The sequence below is a fragment of the Rattus norvegicus genome, chromosome 4 (assembly GCF_021556685.1).
Source record: "Rattus norvegicus strain SHRSP/BbbUtx chromosome 4, alternate assembly SHRSP_T2T, whole genome shotgun sequence".
Lineage (NCBI taxonomy): Eukaryota > Metazoa > Chordata > Mammalia > Rodentia > Muridae > Rattus > Rattus norvegicus.
In genome coordinates, this window is record NC_141537.1 from 150,583,209 (window position 1) to 150,604,383 (window position 21,175).

The following is a 21,175-nucleotide window of genomic DNA, read 5'->3' on the forward strand; positions in this document are numbered from 1 at the left end:
AAACCTGCTATGCAGCCAAAGATGATCTTGAACTCCTGATCCAACTGCTTCCTCTCCCAAGTGCTGAAATTACAGGTGTGGACCACCACACCCAGCTTAACATTTTTATGTTAAGAATAATTTCAGCCAGGCATGGTGGCACACACCTGTGATCCCACTACTGGGATAGGAAGCAGGAAGATTTCTGTAAGTTCAGTATCATACTGGGCTACATAGACAGACAGTCTCAAAATGATGGTGGTGGTGGTGGTGATTCCTGCTTATTTTAGACATAGTACACACTGAAGCAACAAGGACAAGTGCACACCGCTGTGGCTGATCTCAAGTGGGTCCTCCACTCAGTTCTGTGACTGTGTAATCAGAGAACAACTGAGCATAAAACTGAGCACATTACAAGTAAGAGTTTGTCTCAAAATATGTTTGTGTACACTGGTGTGTGTGTGTGTGTGTGTGTGTGTGTGTGTGTGTTCCTTCTTCAAGATGAGATAGGCATCAGGAAACTGAAGGAGGGTCTCTTGAGACCTTCCTTTGTGGCACTTGGCCATAGTTCCCATTGGTCACTCAGTGGCAAAGTTTTGTCCGTGAAGGTCACACCCAAGTGGGAACAGGTCCTTTCCAGGGCCCAGGTCTGTGGTTTCAGTGTCTACCCCGAGGTCTGTGTTCCCATCAGCACTTCAGAGGCTTTCGGGTAAAGCCAATTCTTCCACCAGGCTTTCTGTGCCTTCCATCCGGGAGCCGCCTTGCCTTGAGCAGCCCACCTCTGCTGCCACAGAAGCAGAGGGGATGCTGGGAATTCTCCCCTTGGGAGGATTCTCCCACTTTCTTGGGCTTCTTACGTTCCTGAAAACCGATCAGAAATTGCCAGGCTTGGTGGAATGGGCCAGAGTCAGGGGCTGAAGGCAGGAAGGAGTATTCCAATTTCTAATAACAAATTAATGAGGTTCCGACTCAAACCATTTAAAAAGTGGTAAAGGGCTGGGGTTGGGGCTGGGAGGCAGCTCAGTGTAAAACGCTTGCTGCATAAGTGGAAAGAACAAATTTAGATCCTCAGAACCCACAGGAAACATGAGTGGGTGTTTGTGATCGCCATCCTCGGAATTCCTAGAGCAAGATGACTCATCAGACTAGCAGACATAGTGAGCTCTGAGTTCATTGAGAGATCCTGCCTCACAGAGGAGGTGAGGAGTAGTGAATTAAGATAACTACTAGCCTCTACCTCAGCCTCTACACGCATGTGCACATGCATGGACAAATACACACACATGCGCACGCACACACGCACACACACACACACACACACACACACACACACACACACACACACACACAGGGGATTTACAGAAGTGATAGAAAACCTACCCAGCATGCATGAGGCTCTAGGATCAATCCCTAACACCTTTTTTAAAATTACTTTTATTTTTTTACATTCCAGTCATTACCCACTCCTGGTTGGCCCTCCCACAGTTCCACATCCCATTCCTCCTTTCCTCCCATGCCCTCCACCCCCAATTCCAAGAGGATATTACCACTACCCCCACCACCACCACCCACCAGGCTTCCCCCTCCCTGGGACCTCCATTCTCTCGACGGTTAGACACATCTTCTCTCACTGAGGCCAGACCAGGCATCCTCTACTGTGTATGTATTGGGGGCCTCGGACCAGCTCTTCTATGCTGCCTGGTTAGTGGCTCAATGTCTGAGAGATCTCAGGGTCCACATTAGTTGAGACTGCTGGTCTCCCTATGGGGTCGCCCTCCTCATCTACTTCTTCCAGCCTTTCCCTAATTCAACTATAGGGGTCCCCAATTTCAGTCCATTGGTTGGGTGTAAATATCTGCTTGTTGGGCCTCTCAGAGGGCATCCATGCTAGGCCCCTGTCTGTAAGCTCACCATAGCATCAATAATGTCAGGCCTTGGAGCCTCCCCTTAAGATGATCCCAAGTTGGGCCAGTCACTGGACCTCCTTTCCCATAGTCTCTTCTCCATTTTTGTCCCTGCCCTAATATCACTTTATTTAATAAAAAATCAGAAACGAATGTGCCCACGCACACTTCTGGCAAGAACAACAGTCTGCCCTGCACAAGAGATGTTTGTAATGCTCTCCTCCCTTTTCTCCATCCTTTCTCCATTACCAGCCATGAGCATCCCTTCCAGTGGCCTCGCTTGACTCTTTTGTAACCTTAGGCTATAGGATAAAGGATCTTAGGGTTCTCAGAGGGGAACTTGGGCTGCTGCTGTCGACGCAGGACTGGGACTTATGGTATAAATGTGTCCCCAAGGGTCCCTCCATTACACACTCCATCCCAGGGCAGTGGTGTGGCAAGGTGAGGCTGATGTGAAGTGGAAGAACCACGGACATCTTCAGCAGAGCGACTGGAACAACTTGGGACCTTCAAAACCCGAGCCTGTTGTTCCCACACGGAAGGACGGGGTGGTGAGACTCCAGTCTCTGGACATGCTACAGTGCATCAAGGTGGAAGATTAGCTCAAAAGGATGGTGCCCCATCTTTGCAACTACGGGGAAGTTGTCAGTTGTGCTGTGGTGGGACTTCACAGTGATACAGCTGTCTGGGGGTCACCTACACTCCTGTAAGTGATGCTCTCTTCTGCATTCGGTAACTAAATCCCACGAGCCCATTGGTTTGCCAAGCTGGACTTGAATGGAGCCAACGCTTTAGTCTGTCATCGGTGCCCTGTCTGAGGTGAATAGTTGTTTGTTCATGTCGCAGTAGAGACAGTTCACACAACGGGAGACTTTAGAGGTGATTTAAGTCATGAGAGGTCTACCCCCAACGGAAGTATTGAGTTCATTATAGGAGGGACTTCCTGAGAGAAAAACCAGTTTGCCCCTAAGCCCTTCCTTTCTCTCCTCTTCCCACCCGCACCTCTCTCCCTTTCCCACATGCTAGGACATAGCACAAGCCCTCGTCCGGTTCACCCCCTAGCTCCTGCCTCTTCCAGCCCTCAAAACCTTCTGCTCTTCATAAGCAGCCCACCTTAGAGTGTTCCGTTGAGCAACTGAAACCAAGTTATGACAGAGAGCATTGACACGCCATTAGTCTAAGTCTGTGCCTGTCTTATTGTCCCTGACTGAGCAGAAGCAGCGCTCCATCAAATAGCCAAGTCACGGGTGTCTACCTCAACACCCCACCTCTCCCAGGACAGTGTGGAAGTCCCCGCTTGGATGCCCAGCTGAGCCAGGCAGCAAGGGTGAACCTTGGACTCCAGCGGGGTAATGGGGAAGCCAGGCGAGGGTGTGCTCTGCTTTTCCATAGCTAAGTGTATGGATGTCCAGCTGACAGCAGGGCAGCCCAAGCCTGGGCATAAGAGATGGAGACCTAGGACCCTTCGGTCTGAAAGTCTGCCCTTTCCCCCATGCTACCACCTGACACAGACAGGCGTTTCCCTATGGAAGTAGGATTTCAATCAAGTCATCTTGAACACTACAGGCTCCTTCCCCTCCTGATCTTGTGGTCTCCCCTCCTCTTCCACCTAATGTCTGATGTCAGCCTTGCATCTCTAGATGCTGAAGCCCCTTTGGTGGCTCGTGAGTCCATGATAACATGAAAATGGTCCATTCTTCAAGACCCTCACCATCCAACTTCAGCTGCCTCCCATCTCACCTCCTGCTCCCCAACTTGCAGCTGCACAAAACCTGACCCAGCGGTCTGTGCTCTGGTCATACACCAAGGCCAGAATTGTCCTCAGTTTCCCTGTGTCACTTTGATTCATATCCTCAGCAAAAGCAAGCCTCAGTTACCACAGGACTTTGTCCTGACCCTTAGGCTGGGACCCTCTTGGGGGTGCGGTGGCTTTATCTCTACAGTCTCAATGGCCTGAGTCCCAGAGGCACCGAGGAAGCAGCTTCTCTACTTTCGATGACGACCTAGCAAACCATCTAGCACTTTCGTCTGAATGGTTCGGGAAGTCATGTTTGTTGGGTATGGACTGTGGAGCTCTAGAATGTCTGTGTGGGGTGTGTAAATCACTTAGCTTCCTGGGAGCAGTGTTCTGCAGACACAGTCCTACCTCTGACTTCCCAGCACCAGGGAGGTGAGTGTTTGGGGGAACCCTTTCCAGAATAAGTATACCACCTTTGCTGAATTTCACTTTCTAGTTGTCAGGAGTCACGGCAGCCACATGAATAAGGTTTTTTTTTTTCGGACAGAATGGCAAAGACACCGAACAGGCAGGTGGGTTCATGGTAACTCCCTTCCTTCCTTTCTGGGTGTGTGGCCTCATCAAGCCGGTTGATGCCGGGTGGGAGGGCGGCCTCCACCCCACCATACCACCTCCTGTCTGGGCAGGAGGGGAAGCAGCTCCCAGGTTGCTGAGGAGATGCTGCGTGTGTTGTGGGCTCTTGGGAAATGCTGGGGCCAGGGAGCAGGGAGCAGCCAGCCATGACAGGCGCCTTAAGCAAGCTCCCGGCAGTTGCTCCATCCACAGAACAGGGCGATGAGGCCCCAGGGTGGGGCGTTGCATCACATTCTTAGAAAGCTGCCTCTGTACCCACATTTCCATCTGGGGCCTGGGCTGGGTTTCTTTAATTACTGCTTTTTCACTTCCAAGTTTCTGAGGACAAATCTGGACAGGGCTGTGGTGAAATGACAGTTATTAGCCAACCTTCCCGGGCGGTTAATCAGAGCTGCACAAGACTGGGACTCCCAAGGGTGATCTTTAGGGAATCCACATGCTCTCCCCTGCAGTGGGTACTCTGCTTCCCGACACTGACCCTCAAAGAAACTGAGGCAGACCCAGGGCGATGAAGCAGCTTGCCTGTGGTCATGCAGCTTGAGCATGGGAAAGCTCTGCCTCCCCTGAGAGAAAGAAATCCAAGCTGGGCAGTCAGACTGCAGTGATGTTGATATCAGCCATGCTGTGGGCTCCCTGCTGTCAGGGTGGCCCTTTCTCCTCCCTAGGACTCAGTTTTCCTATCTGTAGAGTGGGTGGTCTTAAACAAACCACTGGTGGTCACATTTTGATTATTCCTTGTGTTTTTATTTGCTGGGGTGGAGCCTAGAGCTTGTTCACACTAAGAAACCGTACTTTCTCAGTGAGAGCAGACCCTCATCCCCTAACCCTATATGCACAAGGTCTCTGTATAGTCCCGAATGACCTGGATCTCCCTCTGTAGACCAGGCTGGCCTCTGCCTCCTGAGTACTATGGATAAAAGGTATTCGACTCTGTATGGGCTCTGTCTTCACTTCTCAAACGCCAGAATGCTTCAGGCTTTAGTTGGCTGCAAACAGGCAGGAGGAAGCTCTGTGGGATGAGGAGAACTTCGAAGACGGGACTGTGGCAACAGTTGTGCAATTTTGTGTGTTTTCTAATAGACTATACACTTACAAGATGGAATTTTATGGTCTGTAAATTATACCTCAATAAGGCTATAAAGAACAAAAAGAATGTTTTGTGAAACACCAGTCCTCAGACCCTGTGCCCCAGGGATCCTGGGAAGTCGAGTGGCTGTGTGATGTAAACAGGTTCACACTCAGTGCCCCCCAGGATGCTGAGATCCTGTCCACACCTCCTACTCAGCACAGACTGTAAGGGCCTCACTTGGGCTCCCTTCCCTCCTCTGAGCCACCTACCCAACTCCCTCACAGCCCTAGGAGTGTGGAGGACACACTCGAGCCCTTGCTGGAACAGAGAATGACCCAGGGAAGAGCTAACGTGCAATGTTCTAAAAAAAGGAGGTTTTTGTTTTGTTTTTATTTAAGTGGTGTGTGTGTGTGTGTGTGTGTGTGTGTGTGTGTGTGTGTGTGTGTGTCACAGAGTCCAGAAGAATGTGTCAGACCCCTGCAGCCAGAGTTACAGGTGGTTATAAGCTGTCAGATGTGGGTTGAGGGAACCAAACCCAGGTATTCCACAGGAGCAATGTTCTTAAGCACTGAGCCACTTGCCGGTCCTCCCTTTGCAGGGCTGTGCTAGACCTGGGACTGTCTGGCTGTCTGGAGGTGGGCAGGGCTGTTTACAACTAATTCTCCACTGAACCAACACTGAACTAGAGGTCCCCTGCAGGTATATGACAATGAGGTGTTGACCGTATGAAGCAGTGAGTGAGTGAGTGAGTGAGTGAGTGAGTGAGTGAGTGAGTGAATGAGTGAGTGAGTGAGTGGCTTAGTAGCTCCCCTGAGACAAGCAGAGAGGACCGCCACAGGTATGTGCATGTTGGGTGTTACTCCAAACTCCCAACTTAAATGCAGCAGCTAGCTGAGTCAAAGATTCAACTCTCTGGGAAGGTGATAAGAAGAGATCCTAGGGCATGTGTTGGGGTGAAGGAGGGATCGTGTGCAGCACCCAGGTCTAGGAAAGTCCTGTCATTGTTTCTCTTTTCTTCCTCTTTTCTTTTCAACCATACAGAGCATCAAACTTGGGGCCTCATGCATACTAAACAAGCGCTCTGCCATTGAACCATATCCCAGCCCTCCCTGGTTCCTTTCTTTGGGTAACCTCCACAGGGTTACAAGACCCTAAACACTTGGCCGTCTTACACTCTCCCCTTGAGATCTGGATTCCAAAAGAGGCTCTCACAGACTTCACATGGGCCAGAGACCCTCCCTTGACTCAAACATTGGATGTCTATACTAACTGTCCTCTGAGGGCCACACCTAATGACAAGGCTGAGGAGTGGACCTCAGAGCCAAACATGGTTCTGATATTTGTAAGAAACAGAGAAAAATGCTGGGCAGATCGAAATCACTCATGTCCTCTGCCTACTGGAAAGTTCCATGGCAACAAAAGATGAGAGTGTCTGAGAGAGCAGGGGTTTCACAACGCAGATAAGCTCAGGGCCCCAACTGTGGGGCATGCTCTGGGGCCATAATAAGTGCAGAAGGCAGACGGAACTACATACACACAGGCTAGGAAACCAAGAACTGGATGATGGAACTTCTTCTGTCTCCCCTAAACCCCTTGGCTAAGTCACTGACCTGATACCAACAGTCATAGCAGCCCCAGGGCCATTTCCTCTGTTCTAGAACTTTAGGAGCCCAGTGGCTTTGATGAAATGGTCTCCGAGGGATAGTCTGAGTCAGGCACACTAACAGGACTTTCCCACAAGCCCCAGCTCCAACTTATATTAAAGGTAAGTAGGATCTGGGCAGAGGGGGGTGTACGTCTTTAATCCCAGCACTCAGGAGGCAAAGGCAGGCAGATTTCTGTGAGGGCAGCTGTGGGGACACAAACTCTGTCTCAAAAAAGAGTAAGAAGAAAGGGATGAAGTCGACAGATGTCTCCATGGTGCATGCTACGTACTTGTTTTCTGATCAGGCACTCACATATTGACCCATCTGACAGCTGAAGCAACTGAGGCTGAAGTGCCTTACCCACTGACAAGTGGCTGAATTAGAATTTGAACCCAAGACTGACTCGCTTCAAAGATCCTGATCTTTCTGCAAGCTTTCTCGAACAACTATGTCACCTCCCCAGACTTCCTCAGCTACAAATGTCAAAGACAGAGGGACAGCCCTCTAGATAGACTGAGAAGGGACATTCTAGGTATAATCAGGAATCACGGTCCAAAAGGCCCAGTGACATCTGGAGAAGACAGTCTAAAGAGCATCCAGCCGGCAAGCCAGCCCTCCGTGGGCTGGAGATGAGGCAGAGCCTGTGAGTCACCATCCTCTCTGCCACCTAAAGAATAGGGACAACCCCTGCCTGGCCTCCCCAGACCCTGATTTCCACCCTCAGTAGTGTCTGTCCACCGGCCTGGCACACTCCGAGTCAATCTGGAGTACGTGCTCAAACACACAGACTCCACAAACAATGCAGGGAAATAAAGTTCTTACAGGAAACATCATCATATTGACTCATGACAGACCCATCCATAAAACAACCAGGGTACCTGGACCAGCTCAGGGTGCAGGCCTGAGCCTCTTTCCTCAGCCAGGAGGAAGTAGGTACTGCTGGGGGTGGGGGCAACTTCCCCTGGCTGCCTGGAGGTTGGCTGGGGCTCTGTATTATTTGTCAAAAGAGGGAAAATTTATTATGTTTAAAAGAACGAGCCCCAAAGCCTTGTGGTCTCCGTGCCTTGTCTCAATAGCTCTATTGCAAAAGCCTATCTTCAGACCGTGGAGTTTTGCAAGCCATTTGCCCTGTTCAGGAGAGAAACACGGCCCTCTCCGGGGGCCTGTGTCTTCATCTGTCCTTTTTGGCAAAGTGGGCCCTGCTGTGGCCTTGATCCAAGACTATTCTCAGATGTGGGAGGCAGCATAGCGATGAACTGAAGTGCCCAATGAATTCAGTTATGCGGGACCTCGGTTTCCTCATCTGCGGAACCTGAATAAAGTACGATCATGTGGCATGGTGCATACCTTCCCCACCCTTGGTACAGCCTAGCAGTGTCGTGACTACCCTCACCTCATCCAGGGAGCCTGGGCTAGCTCCCTTCTCTGCCTTGACTGCCCAGGGTGTGGCACAGTTGTAGGCGATGGGTTGTCACTCAGGCTTAGGACACTGGCCTGGGAAGAACATGAGAACCAAGGTGACAATATACCCGCCCACTGCCATGGCACCCCCAACTGAGCAGTGGACATTTTTCCATCCTAGATTTTGAGTGACTGAGTGGGAGGGAGGGAGGGAGAGAGGGAAGGAGGGAGGGTCAGTGTCTCTCCTGGTTTCTAAGGGAAACCAGATAGTCCTAGGAAGACACTAGTAGTACAGCTGGTAACTTAGTGTCCCTTGAGAGTGCAACCAGGTGCCTTCCAGTCCTCAGTCCCTGTCACTTGGAGAGTCACGCACCCCTGGCCATGCCTAGCACTGGTTGGGCCTGTGTGTGATAACACCCAGCTTTGTTCTCTCCATCAGTTCCTCCATGTGGAGGCCACAGTGCCCTCTTAAGACCATGCTCTGAGCAGACTACTCCCCTGCCTCAGCATTCCCAAGTACTAGCCCAGACTCTTAAGTTCAGTCCTCAAGTTTCCTTGACTCTTGGCCTCTACTGAGTGAGTGTACCAGTTCCCTGCCACCATGCTACAGACTCATTTTCAAGCATGCACAGGTTCCTAACCCTAGCATGGGTTCTTCCCTGGTGCCTCATGCACGTCTCATTGGTAAATAATTCTTTCTGTAATACTCCAATGAACTTACATTTATACCCACAAGGCCCAGTTCAAATGTCCCCTTTCTATAAAGACAGACGTAAACCATTGTCAGAACAATTCCTTTCTCCTCTGTCCATCGTACCATCTCCTATGCTTTCTTCTACTGAAAACGTAATCGAATGGGACCTGCAGCTGCTCTAGCACCAGGATCCCAGCCTGCAGCAGGTTAACCTAGCGAGCAGTTACTCACTGGAGGGAGAGAGGCCTGGAGGATGTGTTTGCAGGTCTAGGGCCGCCCTCCTCCTGACCTCTTTACCTACAGGAAGTGGCCAAGACCAAGGCTCTCTGCTTTTGTCTTCATAACCTTCTTTAGTACCGAATGCTACTCTGAGGGTGGGATTTTCTTCAAAACCCCAGCAAGGCAGGCATGTAAAGATGGGGGAACAGCAGTGCACCGCTGGGCAGAGGTTAGGGGTGACAGGGCTCTGGCAGGGCTACATCTGACCCCTGTCCAGCTTCCTGGAGACCATGCCAATCCTGCACCCCTGCCTCCCAGTCTGTAAGAAAAAGGCAGTAACTAACTGACTTTCCAGGGTTAGATGAGACTGTATACATCAAAGGTTGTACAGACCACTTCTCCACTCCTCCCCCCTCCCCCCATTCTTCCTCCTCTTCTCCTGCTTCTTCTATGTCACCTTATCTGACCTGGAATTTGCAATGTAGAACACCAGGATGTCTGACCTTGAACTCACAGAGATCTGCCTTCCTCTACTTCTAATGTGCTGAGGTCGTGCACCTGCACACCAGACCGCATTCTCTCTCTCTCTCTCTCTCTCTCTCTCTCTCTCTCTCTCTCTCTCTCTCTCTCTCTCTCTCTCTCTCTCTTTGACATCATCTCTCACTGGCCTGGAGCTTGTCCTGGCTAGGCTGGCTGACAATCCAGAGAGCCCCAGAGCCTGTCTTTGCCTTCCCAGACACTGAGATTACAAACCTACACCACAGTGCCTACCTAGATGCTTTGTTTTGAAACGTGGCTTCAGGAGGTTGAAATCGGGTCCTCTTCCGTACACTTTACCGTCTGAACTACCCAGTCTAGACTTCCAGAACACCCTCACTGCCTTAGGCGCTTTCTTTCCTCCAACAGCAGCCGTGCATGCTGTCCCAGCATAAGGATTCTTGGATATGCCTAAATGTACCGTACCCTGTCTTCCAACAGAGCCGGCGGCGTTGCATGGAAGCCCCACTAACTTGTTTGTCCACCAGGCTCGTGTGACCCGCCGGTGCATGCCTGCATTTTAAAAGGTTTTAATGTGTCACTGTTTAATTCTTCCTGGGGAGATATTTTCTAGGTGATAGTGATATTATGTAAATAATATACCTATTCAGTATCGGGAACGCGGGGAGGGAAGGTGAAGTCAGTGTGCAGCTAGCTAAGTTCCTTTGCGTCCAGGTCAGACCGGAGGGAAGAGAGAGGCACCTGAAGCCTGGGCGGTGGCTTCCGGGAACCACAGCGGGTCCAGGCAGTGTCTGGGACACTTCCTAAGGATCGTGACATGTAGTGGCAAGTGGGAAGACTAATTAAAGGAAACCAAAGACAAGTGGCCAAGAGATTCGGGCAGGTAAAAAACAAAGGCACCCAGCCTACGATGGCATTACCTTCCCCAGGCTACCTCCCTTCCCAACCCAAGCGCACTGACTTTCTGCTGCTGATATCCAGCAACCTCAGACGTGACCTTTACTTCGTTGCTTGTTTGGGGTTTTGTTTGTTTGTTTGAGATTGGATCTCATAGAGTACAGACTGGCCTCAAACTCAACAGGTAATCAAGGATGAAACCGTAATCTACACCTCCCGAATCCTGGTCTTACAAACCTGTGCCACCGAGCCTGGGTAATGTGCGAGCAGGGGTGGGACTCGGGGCAAAGAACCTTGGGAATTTACTGTCCGTCTGGACCCAGGCGGGCACTCCCGACCTGGGCAAGTGGGAGACAAGGAAGAGAGAGAGAGAGAGAGAGAGAGAGAGAGAGAGAGAGAGAGAGAGAGAGAGAGAGAGAGAGAGAGAGAGAGAGAGAGAAAGAGAGAAAGAGAGAAAGGAGGGAGGGAGGGAGAGAGGGAGGGAGGGAAAGACAGACAGGAAGGAAGGAAGGAGCGAGGGAAGGAGGGAAGAAGGGAAAGACAGACAGATAGGGAGGAAGGAAAGAAGGAAGGAAGGAAGGAGCGAGGGAAGGAGGGAAGGAGGGAAGAAGGGAAAGACAGACAGATAGGGAGGAAGGAAAGAAGGAAGGAAGGAAGGAAAGAAGGAAGGAAGGAGGGAGGGAGGGAGCAAGGGGAGGAGGGAAGGAGGGAAAGACAGACAGGAAGGAAGGAAGGAGGGAGGGAGGGAAGGAGGGAAGAAGGGAAAGACAGACAGATAGGAAGGAAGGAAAGAAGGAAGGAGGGAGGGAGGGAGCGAGGGAAGGAGGGAAAGACAGATAGATAGGAAGGAAGGAAGGAGGGAGGGAAGGAAGGAAGGAAGGAAGGAAGGAAGATCGGTCCTCAAGAGTCAGATAGCGAGCACTGGGGCCCTTCATGGTGTGACTCTCTAGCCATGTTGGTTGTGCACTGGCTACAGGTGAAGAGCCCCTAACCAGCAGTGCAAGGGACAGAGGTGCCCTGCACAACAATATCTAGAGAAATGAAACAGGCAGTGGAGAAGTAGCCCAGCAAACAGAGTCTGAGGAACAGGCAACACTCCTGGAGCTGAGGGGAGACAGAGGGCAGAAACACAGGAAGAGGGCATTTCTTTTCAACCCAGCAAATATTTTGATTAGTGGTTTTACTGCTTGGTTATTGTTTATGTGGCGGCTGGCATGCTAGGTTGGTGGGTGGGTGAGTGGGGAGGTGGGGAGGTGAGTGGGAGGGTGGATTGGTTGGTTGGTTGGTTGGTTAGTGGCTTAGTTGGTTAGATGATTGCTTGTTCAGTTGGTTAGTTACTCCATTGGTTGGCTGATCGATTAGTTGGTTCAAGTTGTTCAGCCCATTTATTCATTGATTATTGATTGATGGTTATCCCATTAGTTGATTCCGTGGTTCTGGTCTAGTTGTTTGATTGGTTGGTTGGTTGTGCAGTTGGTTGACTGTTTGGTTTATGGGTCAGCTGGTTAGTTGTTTGGTTGGTGGTTTAGCTGGTTAGTTGGTTGGTTGGTGGTTTAGCTGGTTAGCTGATTTGTTGGTTGGCTGCTGTTTGGTTAATTTGTTGGTTGTTTGGTGAGTTGGGAATCATCAATATGGACAAATCCTAGGTTCTGTTTCCTATTTGAAGTATTTCCTGGACTTCCTTACTTAAGAAAATTCCATCATGGCTGGGATGCAGCTTAGTGATGGGGCACTTGCCTAACATGTAAAGTGCAGGAGTCCACCTCCAGCACCACAAAGAAAGCAGAGCAGAAGGGAGAAGAGTGGGGAAAATGGAGAGAGACAGGGCAGTTCAAGAACCTAACCTACCTCCTACTTACACAAAAGCATTCTACCATTCAAGAAGATTCATCTGGCTCCCTCTTACAGCTCTATGCAGGCCATTTGGCAATATAAAACCTTGTTCAAGTTCATGTGATTTGTCCACAAAGGAGCTTCACATGAGTGCCAAGGTCGTGATATAGAAGGAGTTTTATAGAGTACTGCTATCTGCCAGGGACTGTGCCCATCTCACACACACACACACACACACACACACACACACACACACACACACACACACACACACGACTGACTCCCCTGTGGCTCCCCTGCCTCAGCATGAGCAGCCTGGAGGCACCTAGAAAGCTCTCAAGGTCTCTGAGCTGACATGCGTGTCGTCTAGTCTCCATCGGGTCTGGCCTTTGCTGATGGCTGGCGATAGGGCTCCTCTGTGGGCCAGCCTCTGCTGCCTTGTTCTTCAGCAAACATTCCAGGGGGGTTGATCAGCCTGCGGCTAGTGCAGGCAGGTCGCCATTCAGTTCGTCTGTATCACAGCCTAGAAGCAAACAAACAGAAGGAAAAAAAATATATATATATATATGTTTATATGTGTGTGTGTGTGTGTGTGTGTGTGTGTGTGTGTGTGTGTGTAAAGTCATAATGGCACAGAGGAGGCACACTTTTCTAATAGCAAGACCAGAACAGCTCCAGGCTGTTTCTGCCTTCCTGCACTCCCCTGGAGTCCTCCACAGCTCTCAGGAGCAGAGGGGGTCCTGTGGGTCTAAAGACAAATAGGAAGCAGCTCTGAAGGTGCTTATGAGACAGAGTGAGCCTAGCAGAAGGCCCAGAAGCCAGGCCTACCCTCACATTCCAACCCTTTATCTTCAGAGTGGGCCAACGGGGTAGCACTCCCTGAGCGACCTTCCTTATCTGCAGTTTCTCCATCCAACATGACTTGAAAACTTTCAGGGCCAAAGATGGTGTCTGTGCTGAACACATATTTATTCATGCAGTTGTTCCCTAAACACAGTAAATCGCCCATCTCTACAGCACATGCACCTCATTCCGTATTTGATGTAATGCAGATTTGAAGGTCTCAAAAGGATGTGCGTAGGTTCTGTGCAAGTGCCCTGAAGTTCTACAGAAGGGGTGTTAGAGTCTCGACCCATCTCCCAGTCCTTGGAGGGGGGAGGTCCTATCCCCATCTGTCAGATGAGTCAGATAAAGCTCCAGCAGGCAGGCCCTGTGCCCGCGGCCACAGTAGGCTCTGAGTTCTGCTAGTAGCAGTCAGGGGCCCAACTCTGAGGCAAGTTGACTGTTTCAAAGATCCCCCAGGCTTGTTATCCTGCTTCATCTTCCTGTACCGGGGTTTCTCTATGTCTCACCAGCCTGTTGGTACAAATGAGTCACCTAGCCAACCGGTTATCATCTCACCAGTCCAGCCCCATCCCCGCCCCCCACTCACCTGGTCCCTCAGCCACCCACCTCAGCACTTCCTAGAGCGAGAGTCCCTGAGATGTTCATGGACTCTCCTCCTTCAAAGTTTACACAGTCAAGAGCACCACGGAATCTGGCAGAGTGAGCTTTCTGGGGCTGGAGAGATGTAACCCACTAGAAGTAGGGGATCAGGGTTCTGGTGGTCCCACGAGCAAGCAGCCTCAGTGCTACCCTCACTCTCTAGGAGCTCTGCTTTTTCTTATCTACAGAGGGAAGGGGGGTCCTGTTGGTTCTCAGCATGGTCTCCAAGCAGCTACAGACTGGGACATGGGACCTCGGTAAGACACACACGAGTAGTGACACACACAGCCAGGGTGCCATGGAGAAAGCTCCAGGAGAGAATGGAGGGATTGTGGGAGGGGACACGCCTGACTGGGTAGAAGCCCATGCTATCAGTTCCAGAGGGTTTAACAGTCCTGGTCCTGTGCTGTGAGCCTCCACCACCCCACTGGTCCCTCCAAGCCAAGTAGGGTATGGACAAGGAAACTGATGGGGCTCGGACGGACAAAGACACTGGACTGAAGTCACAATGCTCATGAATGGTGGGCTTCCTATAGAATCAGATCTGAGGGTCCCCAACTTTACATCGTGGATGTTGTCTCTACCAGTGTGAGACCCAGCACTGAGAAACTCAGCTTCTGTGATCTTCAGTCAAAACCCTTGCTACCTTGACTGTAGTTCTTAGCATAGGATCTTCCATCATCTTCCCATCCACACAGCCAGCAAGGCAGGAACTCCCTGAATTCCAGCAGGACCCAGGGGGAGGGGTGTGCTTTCACTCTGGAGCTGTGGATGTGGCTCAGTGGTGTAGAGCTCCTGCCTTGCATGCTCGAAGCCCTGGATTCTGTCCTTAGTACTGCGTAAACAACCAACCATGGGACACATGCCTGTAATCCCAGCACTTGGGAAGTAGAAGCAGGAAAATCAGAAGTTCAGGATCATCTGAACTTTCTCAGAGCTTGGCTGTATGAGTCTCAGAAAAAGGAGAGGGAACAGGAGAGAGAAGCTGGAAAACAATAAACAAGCATTTTCTTCCATTTAAAAGTTAATTATTGTAGGTGCATGGAAGGGTGGCACAGAAGGGAACAGCACTGACTGCTCTTGCAGAGGACCCAGGTTCAATTCCCATCACCCAGTGGCAGCTACAACCTCCTGTAACTCCAGTTCTAGGGCTGTGATGCCCTCTTCTGACTTCCGTGAATGACAGGCACATACATGGTGCACAGACACACATGCAGGCCAAAATACCCATAACACTCTTTTAATGAATTAAATCCAACAACATTTTCCAAAATGAACCAGTGCCCAGCAAGATGGTATGAAGCTGCAATGTTATAAGCTGTGTACCCACCCTCTGTGCCCCCAGCTCTTGGGCCGGCTGTGCGTGGCCTGGCATCCTGTCTTTTCTGGCACTATGCCCTGAATGTATTAGTTTTCTGGTTTCTGGGTTTTCTGACCAGACTAAACTCATGGAGTCCTTTTTAAAACACTGTGAGTAGGCCCTGGCCCATTAGATTAGCCTCTGTAAGGTGGGCCCAGGCTGAAGAGGATGGGTGCAGGCAGTTCCTGGGTACCATCTGAGCCTGGGGACCAACAGGAGCTAAGGGAGGGGCTGACTTCCCCTGAACATTCCCCCATCTCCTTCCCTTCACCTTTCCACCACACCCAGAAAGTGGTCTCTGCCCTCCCTCCTATGTGGTCCCATCTCCTGCTTGTATCTTGTGAGCTTTGCATACAGTAAGTGCTCAGTAAACATTTGGGAGCAAATTCAGGAAGTGGCTTCTCTGACTGTTCTGTGTATGCACAGAAGTGTGTTTTGTGTGTGTGTGTGTGTGTGTGTGTGTGTGTGTGTAAGCACATGTGTGCCATAGTGCACATGTAGTGTGTGTGTATGTGTGTGTATGTTCTTGTGGGGGTGTAGGTACATGTATGCCACAATGTACATGTAGTGTGCGTGTCTGTTTGTATATAGGCACATGTGTGCCACAGTGTACATATAGTGTGTGTGTCTGTGTCTGTGTGTGTTCTTGTGTGGGGATGTAGGCACATGTAGTGTGTGTATGTGTGTGTATTCTTGTGTAGGATTGTTGGCACATGTGTGCCACAATGCAGGTATAGTGTGTGTGTGTGTGTGTGTGTGTGTGTGTGTGTGCGTGCACGCACTCTTGTGTGGGGTTGTAGGCACATGTGTGTCACGGTGCACTTTAGAGGCCAAAGAACAAATGTCAGGTATTGATCCTCATTTTCTGGCCTGGTTTACTTCAGGCAGGGAGAGTCTCTTTGTTCTTGCAGAAGCCAGGCTGGCCAGCCTCCCATCCTTTCTCCTGTCTCTTCCCATCTCTTGGTAGTGGATGCTGGGATCACAACCACCCAGGCCATGACTTTTAGTGGGTTCTGGAGTCCTGAACTCAGCTCTTCAGCCTCGTGCCCTGTGAGACTTCTCCACACCTCCTTCAGCACTGCAAACATACCTAAGTAAATAAATCAAAAAGGCTTACATGATGAGACCCAATGACCCAAGGCCACCCAATATCCCAAGATCTCCACAGGCTGGCCATGAGTTTGCCCCTTGCAACATGCTATGACTTCAAAAACGTCTTGAGGCTGGGTATGGGGGCACATTTCTTTAATCCCAGCACTTGGGAGACAGAGATGGGCAGAGCTCTGAATTCAAGGCCAGCCTTGGTCTAAATCGGCCAAGGCTACACAGAGAAACTCTGTCTCAAAATAAATAAATAAATAAATAAATAAATAAATAAATAAATAAATAAAAAAGAAGGAAGAAGGAAGGAAGGAAGGAAAAAAGATAGATAGATAGATAGATAGATAGATAGATAGATAGATAGATAGATTGATTGATTGATTTTTAAGGTTTAGGGCCAGAGAATGGCTTAGGGGTTAAGAACACACACTGCTTTTCCAGAGGACCTGCATTTGGTTCCCAGCATCCAGATCATCTGACTCACAATTGCCTGTAACTCCAGCTCCAGGTGAATCTGACACCCTCTTCTGCCTCCTCAACTACATACACTACATGCATGTGACATATCTACACACACACACACACACACACACACACACACATACACACACATACACACACACAAACACATACACACACTATTTTTACTTATTTTTAATCTATTTTTAATTTTTACTTATTATTTTTAAATATTAAGCCAGGTGGTGGTAATGCACACCTTTAATCCCAGCACTCAGGAGGCAGAGGCAGGCAGATCCCTGTGAGTTTGAGGCCAGCCTGGTTAACAGAGCAAGTCCAAGACAGCCAGGTCTACACAGAGAAACCCTGTCTCAAAACAAACAAACAAACAAACAAACAAGCCTTTTCTGACTGAGTAGGTGATGACAATCTGCGTTTGGGTTTGAATTTACGTTTCCTTGAATCCTAGAGAGGAAGAATTTTATGTTACATATTAGTCATTTTCATGGCTTCTTCTGTGAACTATCTGTTCCCAATTTACTAATTTACAGTGAGAAATGTCACTGCCAAAGGGACCGGATACATGTGTCCTGCTGCCAGCACTTAAGTTCCCTGTAGGCACAGTCCACAGAAAGCCAAATCAAATCAGAGACATGCTTGGTAAGCAAGAGGGGAGGGAGGGGCTGGTGACAAAGCCTTGTGGCTAATGGCAGCCTGAGACCTCCCTCTGGGATCCTTCCTGTCTCTATCTACTGCCTTCTTGCATGTTCACCCTTTCTTCAGAGGGAGAGTTGACCCTCAGAAATGTTACTGTAGGTACCTGCAATCCCAGCAGGAGGGAAGAACAAGTATTCAAGGCTAGCCCAGCCCCAACTGTGTAAAGACTTAGAAGCCAGCCTGAGCTACATGGGACTCTGGCTCAGAATAAGAAGGATAAATGAATACTACTGCGTTCGGAGCAGGCCCCTGTCATCCTAGCTGCTGAAGAGACTGAGGCAGGAGGATGGCTTGAGCCCAAGAGTTTGAGAGCAGCCTAAACAACAGAGCCAGAGAGGGAGGGAAAAAGGGAGGGAAAGAGAGAAGGAGGGAAAGAGAAAAAGAAAGAAGGGAGGGAGGGAGGGAGGGAAGAAGGGAAAGATGTCATTGCACTTCGAGCTCCCTCTGGCCTAGGGTCCCACCCTCTTTTCCTTCTGGTTATTTTATTGTTGTTTAGAGTCCGTCTCACTCCATAGTATGAACTGGCCTGGAACTCATGTTAGTCAGTCTCCCTTCCAGCCATGCATGCATGTTCGTGCCTCATGTACGGTGCTCTCAAAAACCAGAGGAGAGCATTAGATCTCCCGGGAACTGGAGTTACAAATGTTGTGAACTGCTGTGTGGGTGCTAAGAATCAAACCCAGATTCTCTGGAAGAGCAGCCAGTGCTCTTAACCACCGAGCCACCTCTCCAGTTCCTTGCTGTCCTTTCTCAGAGGACAAAACTTAGCCCTCTTTGCGCTGTCCCCGCCCTCAGCTGCACACCTATTCCTGGGACATTTACAAAGCACAGCTGATACCTTCAGGGTGTCTACCTTCCTGGTTCTTCATGAGCATAAGCAGGGCTGGGGTCTGTGAAACCCCATGTTGTGTTCTTTGCATGGAGCATTTGTCTGCGAGCCTGTGTGATTTTCCTTCCTTAGTCTTCAGACAGTGACCTCTGGAAGGTTAAGACTCACTGTGACTGAGGCCTTTGAGCATGCAAAGAGGGTGGGAAACATAAAAATCTAACAAGCATGAAGTTCTGGGTTCAAATCCCAGCACCACAGAGGGGAGGAATCAGAGAGGAGCTCTTGGAGGAGGGTGGGCGTAGAGGAAAGATTGCTCAGGGAGTCGGGGAGGAAACAGGATGTGAGGTGGGCAGGCCTGGGGCCCTCTTGCCTGCAGCTTGTAATAGCCTCTTCCGCTCAGCCTGGGCCCTCTGGCTTATTCTCCACCCCAGACCTCCAGAGTCCAAGCTGGGCTGAGTCACTCCCCGCTCAAGCCTTCCAGGTGTCATTTGTGAAAAGATTCAAACTCCTAAGAACACCAGGCCAGCCCTCACAGCATGAGCCCGACTTTTCCTTCCAGGCCTAGAGACTTAGATTCCAGTTCTAGTTTGCCACAGCCACCGGTATCAGATCCTTTGTCCTGTCTAGACTTGTCTCTCCATCTGTGTAAGAGGCACCTTGAATTGGTTCACTGTCTTATAGGAATGTTGACTCTGTAAAGGGGTCTTTTGCCTGAGAACCATGTATATAACAGTAAAACGATACCATAACATGCTTATGAATATAATTATTCCTGGGCTGGTGAGAGGGCTCAGAGGGCAAAGGTACTTGGGGCCAAGCCTGACCAACTGAGGTCAACCCCCTGGATCCATGTGGTAGAACGGAAGAATCAGGATTTCCTCTTAACTCCCATATGAGCACTCCCATACATACCACACATATCCATAAATAAATAAGTGAAACTTTACATTTTTAATATAATCATTTCTACTAGAATGTAAGTATAAAAACTAAAATCTTGAAGTCAGTTGGAGCCCTGATCAGGAAGCAAGGGTGTTAGCCATACCCTCTCCAGAGAGAATTTTAAAGCTTAGAACACGCTATACTCAAAGCGTTATGTTGTCCAGATGAAGCCATGGAGTAAGGGCCAATAAACACACATGATGACCAGGTAGAGCACAGCTCTGGTCACCAAGCTCTGCTATCCTATATCTGTGTGGCCCATAGCGAGTTACAACTAGGAATCGTCTACCTGTCCCTGAGAATCACGTGAAGCGCAGCTGAACTGGGAGTATGTGACTACTGCAAGCCCTTTCCTCTTTATCTGCCAATGCATAAAGGGGAAACTGAGACCCCCTGCAGCAAGCGGGCTGGGTGTTCCATGAACATCTATGTCTGCCCCAACCTGGCAAGGGGCATGGACACACCAGCTCAAAATTCTTGGCAGAAAGCGTGGCATTTGGCCCTGCTCCGTAGACGCTGAGAAGGGCTCAGAGAAGGAAGGTTCCAGAGCACGTGACTGGCTGCCCCTCCCATCAGAGGCTCTTATACAAACAGCGTGCTTCCTCTCTTCACTAGTCCTGGGGACTGCACATGAGGAATTGTTTTCTCTCCTCCTTTTTTTTTTTTTTTTTTTTTTTTTTTGCTGATTAAGTTCCCCCAAAAGCCCCTTAAGAATTTTAATAAGAAATGCAAAAATCAACAAAAGTGCAGCAAAGTCTTTCCTGTTATTAAATAAGGGAAAGTAAATATTGCAGATCAGACATATTTCTTAAGAGGATGTTATGTTTGGGTGGGAAAAAAATGAGAGAGAAAAGAAAAGACTAATTTGCTTTCTGGCAGCAAATGTGTCTTTGCTGAAATTTGGTTTCAAATCTGATGACGGGAGCATTGTCGCTGGCTTGCATGGAATTTAGACCTTTGACATATGAGGTGAGTGTGCTCAGACAAGCAGGAAAGTTTTAGATCTCTGTCCTGTGAGTAGAGGACAGAGTTCTTTAGCCACTCAGGAAATTATAACTCATGGAGGTGCAGGGACCACAAGCAAGACAAAAGCAACCAGGAACAAAGAACACTTGTGTTTTAAGAGAAAGCAAAACAAACGTTCTCTTTTATTGCCATTTTAGAAAGAGGGATGATATCACAAATGGATAACAGTACGGTCTCCTCAGCACAATGAGAGAGCCTGCAGCAACTGGGAGACCAGGGCTTGCATGTGGCATCAGCTGTTTCTTCTGTGTTACCTTCAGTAAAGCACATAGCTGTTCTGACTCTCACTTTCCTCATCTTTAAAATAGAGACAGGGGGCTGAAGAAACAGCTTACTGGGTAAGAGCATGGACTGCTCTCACAGAGGTCCCTGGTTCAGTTTCCAGTACCCATATGGTAGCTCACAAATGCCTGTAACTCCAGGTCTAAGGGATCCGACACTCTCTTCCGGCTCCACAGACAAACACACCTGTGGTGCACCTGTATACGTGCAAACACCCATACACATACAATAAATCAAACAGAACCTAAAACGGATTGAATGAATGAATGAATGAATGAATGAATGAGGCAGAATGAATATCACCTACTGAGAGGTGAACACATGTTGCTGCTCTTGTTGCTATGAAAGAAATCCTCCTGGAAGGAGCAACTTAAGGGAGAATGGTTTATCTTGGCTCACAGTTTCAGGGAACACAACTCAGCAGGCATTGTGGCTGGGTCTGTGGTAGGGCTGCTTGCAGCTT

General features: G+C 49.5%; 1 protein-coding gene across 2 annotated transcripts in view; it reads left to right on the forward strand.

Annotated features, from left to right (window-relative positions):
• The first annotated feature begins 10,456 nt into the window (after nucleotides 1-10,456).
• The window catches only part of Tsen2 (tRNA splicing endonuclease subunit 2), a 55,218-nt gene continuing 44,499 nt past the window's right edge, over nucleotides 10,457-21,175 (forward strand). For both annotated transcript variants that reach the window (XM_087657602.1, XM_087657596.1), the window contains exon 1: nucleotides 10,457-10,664. The gene's annotated coding sequence lies outside the window, so the exon portion shown is untranslated. The remainder of the gene's footprint in view (nucleotides 10,665-21,175) is intronic.